We start from the raw sequence: 8,308 nt of genomic DNA on the forward strand, positions 1-8,308 counted from the left end.
GAAGTGGTGAACTCCTGGAGAAGAGATTGAGCCGTTTCTATGATTCGACGGCCAGACTGAGTTGCACTAAGATATGCAAGTTGATCAGTGGAATTTGGCTCAGACGCAGGAATGGAGGTGGAGCTGGATGGTGGTGGAGTTGGGTGCTTACTAGCTTGAGTAATTGGTTCTTGATGAGGTGCAATACCAGGAACTGAGTGTCCTTCAGGATGTTGAAGTTGAACAGGTGGATCCATAGCTTTCTCCCCGTGTTGAGTGGCTGGATCTTCGAGCTCTTGCTCGGTAGGATTTGGATTCTGTGGAGTCTTGGCATGTTCCTCAGTGCGAGTAACAGAGGCGTGATTTTGCTCCGGTTCCTTAGGAGGAGACTCAACATGGTGGGAAAAATACTCGAACTGGATATTGGATGGATCCGTAGTTTGCTCCAAAGATGGAGAATCTGCCAAGAGATCAATGAGAGGAGTTTTAACAGCTTTCTTTTTCAGTCTTTTTAGGGACTTAGTTTTTGGAGGTGACGGGTCAGTTTGAACATTGATATCCTCAACCTCGGCTTCAACATTCAGATCCTCTCTTTGATTATCTTCTTGTTGTTGTTCAACATGTGCTTCCTGATGTTGCTCAACCTTATCCGGCTTAGCATGATCTTTTTCTTCAGTATTAGGCTGAGTATCAACCTGTCTTTGTTCTTCCCCTTCATCAGCTTGCTCAACTGGAGTTTTCTCAAGATCAATCCTAATGTTCTGAGTGCAGTGAGATTTAGGTGTCACAACCCAATCAATGGGATCAGCTTCAACAACTTTCAACCCAGAACTTCTACTTTTCTTCTTTAGAGGTTGTTCTGGGGATTCATCATTTTCTTCTTTGGGCTCAGCTTGCCCTTTCCTTTTCTCTGCTGACTTAGGTGTAACCTGAGGTAGGTCAGCATCAACATTCTTTCCTCTGGTCATAGCCCGTTTCTTCCTGGGCACAGCTTCAATATCCTTAGCACATGTTGCAAGTGCTTTTCTCTTCTTCTTTGCCTTAGGGGACTCGGCAGGAACTTCCTTTGGTTCAACTTCTGGCTCAACATCATCTGCTGTTAGCTCAGTTTCGATTTCTTGATCAGCATCGTTTTCTTCCTCATCTTCCTCAGCATCTTCAACTCCCTTTAAAGGTTGGTTGAATAACAATCCAAATAACAGAGCCGCAGTTATTTCTGATCCCAAACTCTTAGTCTCAGATATTGTCTCGATCTTGTGATCTTCAAGGATTTTGGTGATTAGAGAACCTAGTCGAAGTTTCTTACCTCCACGTTGAAGTGCACTAATAAAAAACATAGGCATATTGAGTGGGCAATAGGTTAGCATGTGCCATATAAAGCACTGCTCGAAGTTAGAGGCAGACGACGCTGAGTTGAGTTTAGGGAAGATGAAGTTGGTGAATATGTAGTGCGCCATCTTCTGGTTCTGCCCCATACTAGTGCTGGGGATTTCTCCTTTGTGATTTTTGGGTTTGCAAAATCCCTTCATCTGGTCAAGCTTTTCCGTAGATACCTTTTCCTTTGTTGTTCTAAACTCGGTTCCTTTGTTAGGCAAGTTGAGTAAGGTTGCCAAGTAGGATGGAGTGATTACAATCTTGTGACCCTTAACGTGCGTCTCCAGATAGTCAGCATCGTCCTTATCAACATGGAGACCGGAGTAGAATTCCCTAACCAACTAAGGATAGGTGGTTCCGGGGAGAGAGAAGAGGCATGTCCACTCGTTCTTCTCAATCCATTCACAGAATGGCTTTTCGGCGGTAATGAAGCTGGGAGAGAACCAGTGGCATTTTAGGACTTCTAGGTTTTTTACTTTCGTGTGCACTTTTACCATGGTTCTAGCCTTGGTTTTTTGTTTTGAGGAACTTGCTGGGTCAGCTTGACGGTGTTTGCTCGGAGTTAGGGTAGATTTAGGAGTAGATCTGGGGCTTTCATCGGTGATTAATTTGCCGGAATTTTCACCGGAGATGTTCTGAGTGTTGGACATTTTCAGAGATTTTTGTGGAAATTTTGAGAGAGAGAGAGATTTTGAATACCAAAGGATTTACACGTGAGGAGTTCTGAGGAGTAATTCTTCCATTATTTATATAGATCTAAAACGGACCTATTAATTGAACTAGCCGTTTTTCCTTGGGGCGTTCAACCGACAGAGATTCAGTTATTTATGACATTTCCGGCGCATGGGTTGTTTCATAATTGTTTGCCTTTTCCAGGTGCCATTTATTTACACGTGTTGGCATTTAATGGTGCAAGTGGGTTTTAGCGCAGCTTTCCTAGAAAGTGAACCGTTTGTGATACTAAGAACCTAGTTCTATCAAGGTGAGTTTCCTATTTCTAAGCAACTAGTATATGATAATTGCTCAGTATATGTACTTACTCAGGATAATCACTCAATACATATGTCAACTCAGTATATGGTGATTTTTCTACATTTTAAGCTCAGTAAGTAGTGGTTGCTTAATTTACTCAGCATGGCATTTGCACAACGTTCAAATTTTCACTCAGCATGGCAATCACTCAACATTCACTAGAGAATTATTGAAGGGGATTAGACATACCGATAGCTTCCCTTAGTATGTTGAATTGTTCACGTGCCAAGGGCTTGGTGAAGATATCTGCAAGTTGTTCATTTGTTGGCACATAGGTCAGCTTGATCTCATCTTTTAGTACGTGGTCTCTGATGAAGTGATGCCTTATGCTGACATGCTTCATCCTGCTATGTTGGATTGGATTTTTGGACAGATCAATGGCACTCTTGTTGTCACATTTGATCTCTATTGTTTCAGTCTTCACTCCATAATCCTCAAGCTGTTGCTTTATCCATAGAACTTGAGCAACACAGCTTCCAGCAGCCACGTACTCAGCTTCAGTTGTAGACAGGGCTATAGATGCTTGCTTCTTGCTGAACCAAGAAACTAGACAGCTTCCAAGGAAATGACATCCTCCCGAAGTGCTTTTATGTTCTAGCTTATCTCGTCCATAGTCAGCATCAGTATATCCAATGAGTGTGAAGTCATTTTAAGTTGGATACCATAGACCTGCATTAATTGAGCTCTGCAAATATCTAAAAATTATTTTTACAGCCGTTAGATGAGATTCTCTGGGGTCAGCTTGATATCTCGCACAATAACATACTGAGTACTGTATATCAGGTCTACTAGCTGTGAGATAAAGTAACGAACCTATCATACCTCGATAAAGTTTAGTGTCTATTGACTTACTTTTCTCATCTTTGCATAGGACAGTATCAATACTCATAGGGGTTGATATGGGTTTGCAGTCCATCATATCGAATTTCTTTAACATTTCTTTGGTGTATTTGGACAGACTTATGAAGATGCCATTCTTACCTTGCTTGATTTGGAGTCCAAGGAAGAAGTTGAGTTCCCCCATCATGGACATCTCGAACTCAGTTTGCATCTGTTTGCTAAATTCTTTGCACAAAGATTCGTCAGTAGCACCAAATATTATATCATCTACATATATTTGTGCAAGTAGGGTATGTTTCCCCTTTTTCTTAATGAACAAGGTTGTGTCAGCTTTTCCCCTGATGTAGTTCCTGGTTAGCAGGAAGTTGGTCAACCTCTCATACCAAGCTCTTGGAGCTTGTTTTAGGCCGTACAGGGCCTTTTTGAGTTTATAAACGTGGTTTCGAAATTTTGGATCTTCAAACCCAGGAGGTTGATTAACATATACCTCTTCGTTTATGAAACCATTAAGAAATGCACTTTTAACATCCATTTGGTATAACTTAAAGTTCATGAATCCGATTTGATGATCTCCGCCGGAGTTACCTGCAAAACAGAACCGGAGACGGGATCTCCGGGAAAACTCTCCGACGATCTAGTCAGTTCTTTGTATGAAGGTTGGTAATAATAGCATTACGGGGAAAAATGTGAACGTACCTCTCCCCTTTGGCCTTATGGCTTTTTATAAGTGTTCTTAAGTAACCGCCGAGGGCGGTTACTCCTTCCAGGCCACGTTCCGAGGGCGGTTTACTCCTTTTTAGGCCATGTCCCTTTCGTGGCTTTCGTGGCAACAAACGTGGTATCGTTTGTTCTGAGTGGGAGTTTTGATGCTCCATTTAGGAATTCGGGGCGGTTACTTACTTTACCCGCTTCCTCTATTCGGGCTCTATTCGGGTCCCATCCGATCCTAGACCATGGGTCTAAGTATGGGCTGGGCCCGTGTAATGAATTCGGCCCGGTTTGGCTTCGCGGGTCATCACATGCCTCCCCCTTAGTTTGGCAAGAGCCCTTTAGGGTCTTTTTATAGGGGACTCTTCGTTTTTGTCTGGATATTCAAAATTCAAAAATTGTGAATTTCCTTGTCCGTCGTTTCTTTTCCGGCATCGTCGTTTCTTTTCCGGCATCAACCTCTTCACGTTCATTCTTCTCTGTGTAGTCTTTCATATGTAAGTTTTCCTTTCCACAACTTGTACCTCGCTCGACTCTTTACTTCTGTTCATTTTTCTTCATCAATATGTCGAACCCTGACCTCGACTTCGCACCGTTCGACGAAAATTACGTCCGCGAGGTATCTCATGAGGTCGATGAGATGGTTGATGAAGCTTCAACCAGCTCTCCTGGGTCTGATTCTCATCCCGCCGACTTCCTCCACCTAGCGAATACATCCGATGAGGGTTTAGGTTTTGACCCTAAAAAGTTGATTCCGCCACCTGTCCCAACCCCTCGTTTGCTACCGAAGAAGGACAGATTGGGAAGCCTAGTTTGTCAGGAGACAATTGATGACTTGCGGGAGCAGTATTCTTGGCTTCAAGGTCTCGAAACCCTCATTCTCGGGGAGGATAGAGGACCGGGCGACTACCCAAAGGGGTATTTCACCATTTTCGTCGCCCAGATTATCTGCGGTTTCACGTATCCGCTGGCGGATGAGATTACCTCCGTCCTTGGCGGTTACGGAATCGCACCTGGTCAATTGCATCCCAACGGATGGGCCGACTTAACTCTGGACAAATTTCTGGCGGATTGTCTGGAGGTTCCCTTCTCGCTCAAAATTTTCTCCAAGCTTCATCATTTCAAAAGTTCGGCGGGGTATTTCACTTTCATCTGTCAGAGCGGTTACTATGGTTTCGACGAGAAGCTGAACAAGATCCGCGAGTGGGACCGATCTTACTTCTTTATCAAGTTTAATGAAGGGAATCCAAACTTCCTTCGCTGCTGGGGCCGGCCCAATGTAAAGAGTTTGAACTTCGGTTACCCCAGTGAGGAAGAATCGGCTGTTATAAAGTTCTTGAAGAGTACGCCTCCTTTCGTATGGACATATGATCAGGCCTTCCATATGCTAAGGAGCCGAGTAGCGATTGCCTACCGCGAGGGAGATCGCGTTGTCTATATCCCTTATCGCGTTTTTGTTCAAGGTTTTTTTTATTTCCAAGTTGATGATTTCTTTTAACCCTTTGCAGGGGTGATCCTTTATCTCAACTCGCTGCAGATCGGGAGGCGAAAGCCCTAGCGAGAAGGAAGAGGCGGATGGCGGGGACCACTTCCGTTGCAGGGGCGAATTCTCCTGGAGGGGCGATTACTTCTATTGAGGCGGCTTCTCCCGTAAGGGCCTCCGTTTCACAAGGTCCAGCTTCTGCTTCCGAGGACCTTCCCTTAATTAGGAAGCGGAAGCATAATGCGGATACAGAGTCTTCTCGTCCCAGAAAGAAAAACACCTCTGTGTCCCTCACTGTTGGCGGCACACCCGTATCCGCCCCGTCCAAAGGAAAGAGCAGTACTCCAATTCACGAGGTATCTCAATCCATTCCCCCCTTTTTTTATGTTGTTAACTTTTCCTCATGAGTTATCTGCTGTTCTCCTGATCTTTCTCCTTATGCATTCGTAGCCGATTCCCGACATCAGCGGGTGGTGGACTAGGACCTTTGGTATGGCCGTTAGCTTTTCTTGTAAGGACATTGTCTCTTCCATATGCAATGTCCTTGGGCGGCTCCCCTCTGCTTCCCGTGTGCGAGAACAAGTACCGCTTCCTACTGCAATGGAGGGGATTGAGAAGCGTTCCATAGAGGTATATTGTTGTTTTGGGGGTAGAGGCTTGTCATTCCCTTTCAAGGATCTTGTGTCCATAGTAATCGCATGTTTCTATTCGCCCTTTTTATTCACGAGCCGTCTTATATGCAGATTATCAATTTCACGGAGGGCGCTCTCCAAAGGGATGCTGAACGAGCCAAAGAGTTGGAGAACCTTGGTACTGAATTGGCGACTCAGAAGTCGCTTTATGATGATGTCCAAGGGAAGGTAAAGGCTCTTGAAGGCGCTTGTCAGAAGGTTATGAGTGAGAAGGAGGAAGCTCTCAGATCCCTCCATGCTAAGTCCGACGAGCTGCAAAAGGTCCTTGATGATCTAAATTCATCCAAGGAGGCTCTGGAGATGCAAAAGAAGAAAGCTGAGGAGATTCTAGCCGAAGATGGTGCTCGCATCTATTGGTATGGGGAGCGAATTCATGCCGCTTATGAGCATGGGCATCCAGATCGAGTACTTAGCCGCCCCAAGGTTCCCATCCCCGAAAAGGATCTAACTGAGAAGTGGGACAAGCTGGAAGCCGAGGATGCTGATATGGATAAGGTACTCTTCTTAGATTGGTAGAGTTTTCAGAACTCTCCAATTAGCTGCGAGATCCCTACTCAGAACGCGGAAAAAGAGGCACCACAAGACCTTTCTCAGCCTGAGCAAGAGGTACCGCCCTCTGAAGCGGTTACTGATTCGAGGGTTGAGGATTCGCTTGAAGCAGATCCACCCACTAGAGGAGATGAGGGAGCCGCTGAAGGCGAGGAGGGGCATAAGGGTGAAGGAGAGGAAGCTGTAGCATAGTTTGATTTATATCTGGACTGTTGTATGTAACAAACTGCCCGTATATATATATTTTCTTTTGCTTGCCGCTTTACCTATACGTGCGATTGTTGCTTTATTCCTTATTGCCCTTTGTTTTCATACGTGACCCTTGCCTTTTGCCGACTCCATATTTGTATTTCCTCGTAGTTTAGTTTCGTTTCCGCTAGGGTGGCCAGACCCTTTTTGCAATTTTTTGAGTACTCGTTAATTCGCTTAATTTTATGCCTTATCTTATAATTTTTCTTTCGAAAATAATATAATCATAAGGTTAATCATAAGGTTTTGCGAGTGATGCGTAATCATGCATCCGCCTTTCTTTAAGAGGCAACACATTTATGTGTTTTTAAGTTTAACCATAAGGTTTTTGCGAGTGATGCGTAATCATGCATCCGCCTTTCTTTAAGAGGCAACACATTTATGTGTTTTTAAGTTTAACCATAAGGTTTTTGCGAGTGATGTGTAATCATGCATCCGCCTTTCTTAATAGGCAACACATTTATGTGTTTTTAAGTTTAACCATAAGGTTTTTGCGCGATTTACCCGCCTTTTGTTTGTAGATAACACACTGAAGTGGTTGTCCTAAAAAGGATCCGCACTCAGACGCTGTATGCAACAATTGAATATCTTTATTGATAAAAGAAAAGACTTTTTGTTACATTGGTATATGAAATGTGCGGGATCAAAGCCTCATTAAAACCTTTTATCAGAAAACCCAGTGGGAAAAAACTCATAAAAGGAAAAAGAGTACTCGTCATTTCCCTGAACTACCCGGCCCGTTTATATAGGCGCAGATTTTCTAGATTCCAGGTGCGCGGGAGCTTTTTTCCGCTCATTTCTTCTATTTCAAAAGTTGATGGTCCCAGCTTCTTGGATACTCTGTATGGTCCGATCCAGTTGACGCCTAATTTGCCTTTGCCATCTCTGGATTGTATTTTATCCGCTTTTTTCAAGACCAAGTCATTCTCGTTGACTATCACTTTTCGCACCCTTCTGTCATGATATTTCTTGACCCTATTGCGGTATACTGCCATTTGCATGTAAGCTTTTTCTCTTCGTTCTTCAACAGAATCCAATGCATCTCTAATGTTGATAGGCTTTTGTGTGTCGCAATAATAAATTATTCGATCTGTAGGCAACTTGATTTCAACAGGTAGGACTGCTTCGGCTCCATAAACCAGCGAGAAAGGTGTTTCGCCAGTTGCTGCTTTTACAGAAGTTCTGTATGCCCATAACATATGGGGTATCTCATCCGCCCAACCTGTTTTTTTATCGCCTAGCCGCTTCTTGATCCCTTGAATCATGGCCCTGTTGGTAACCTCTGTCATACCATTCGATTGGGGATGGTTTACGGAAGAAAAATGATTCTTGATCCCCATGCTTTCGCAGTATGCTTTGAACTTGACACAGTTGAACTGGGTGCCGTTGTCAGTTATAAGCT

The sequence above is a fragment of the Euphorbia lathyris genome, chromosome 1 (genome assembly GCF_963576675.1).
Source record: "Euphorbia lathyris chromosome 1, ddEupLath1.1, whole genome shotgun sequence".
NCBI classification, from domain to species: Eukaryota; Viridiplantae; Streptophyta; class Magnoliopsida; order Malpighiales; family Euphorbiaceae; genus Euphorbia; species Euphorbia lathyris.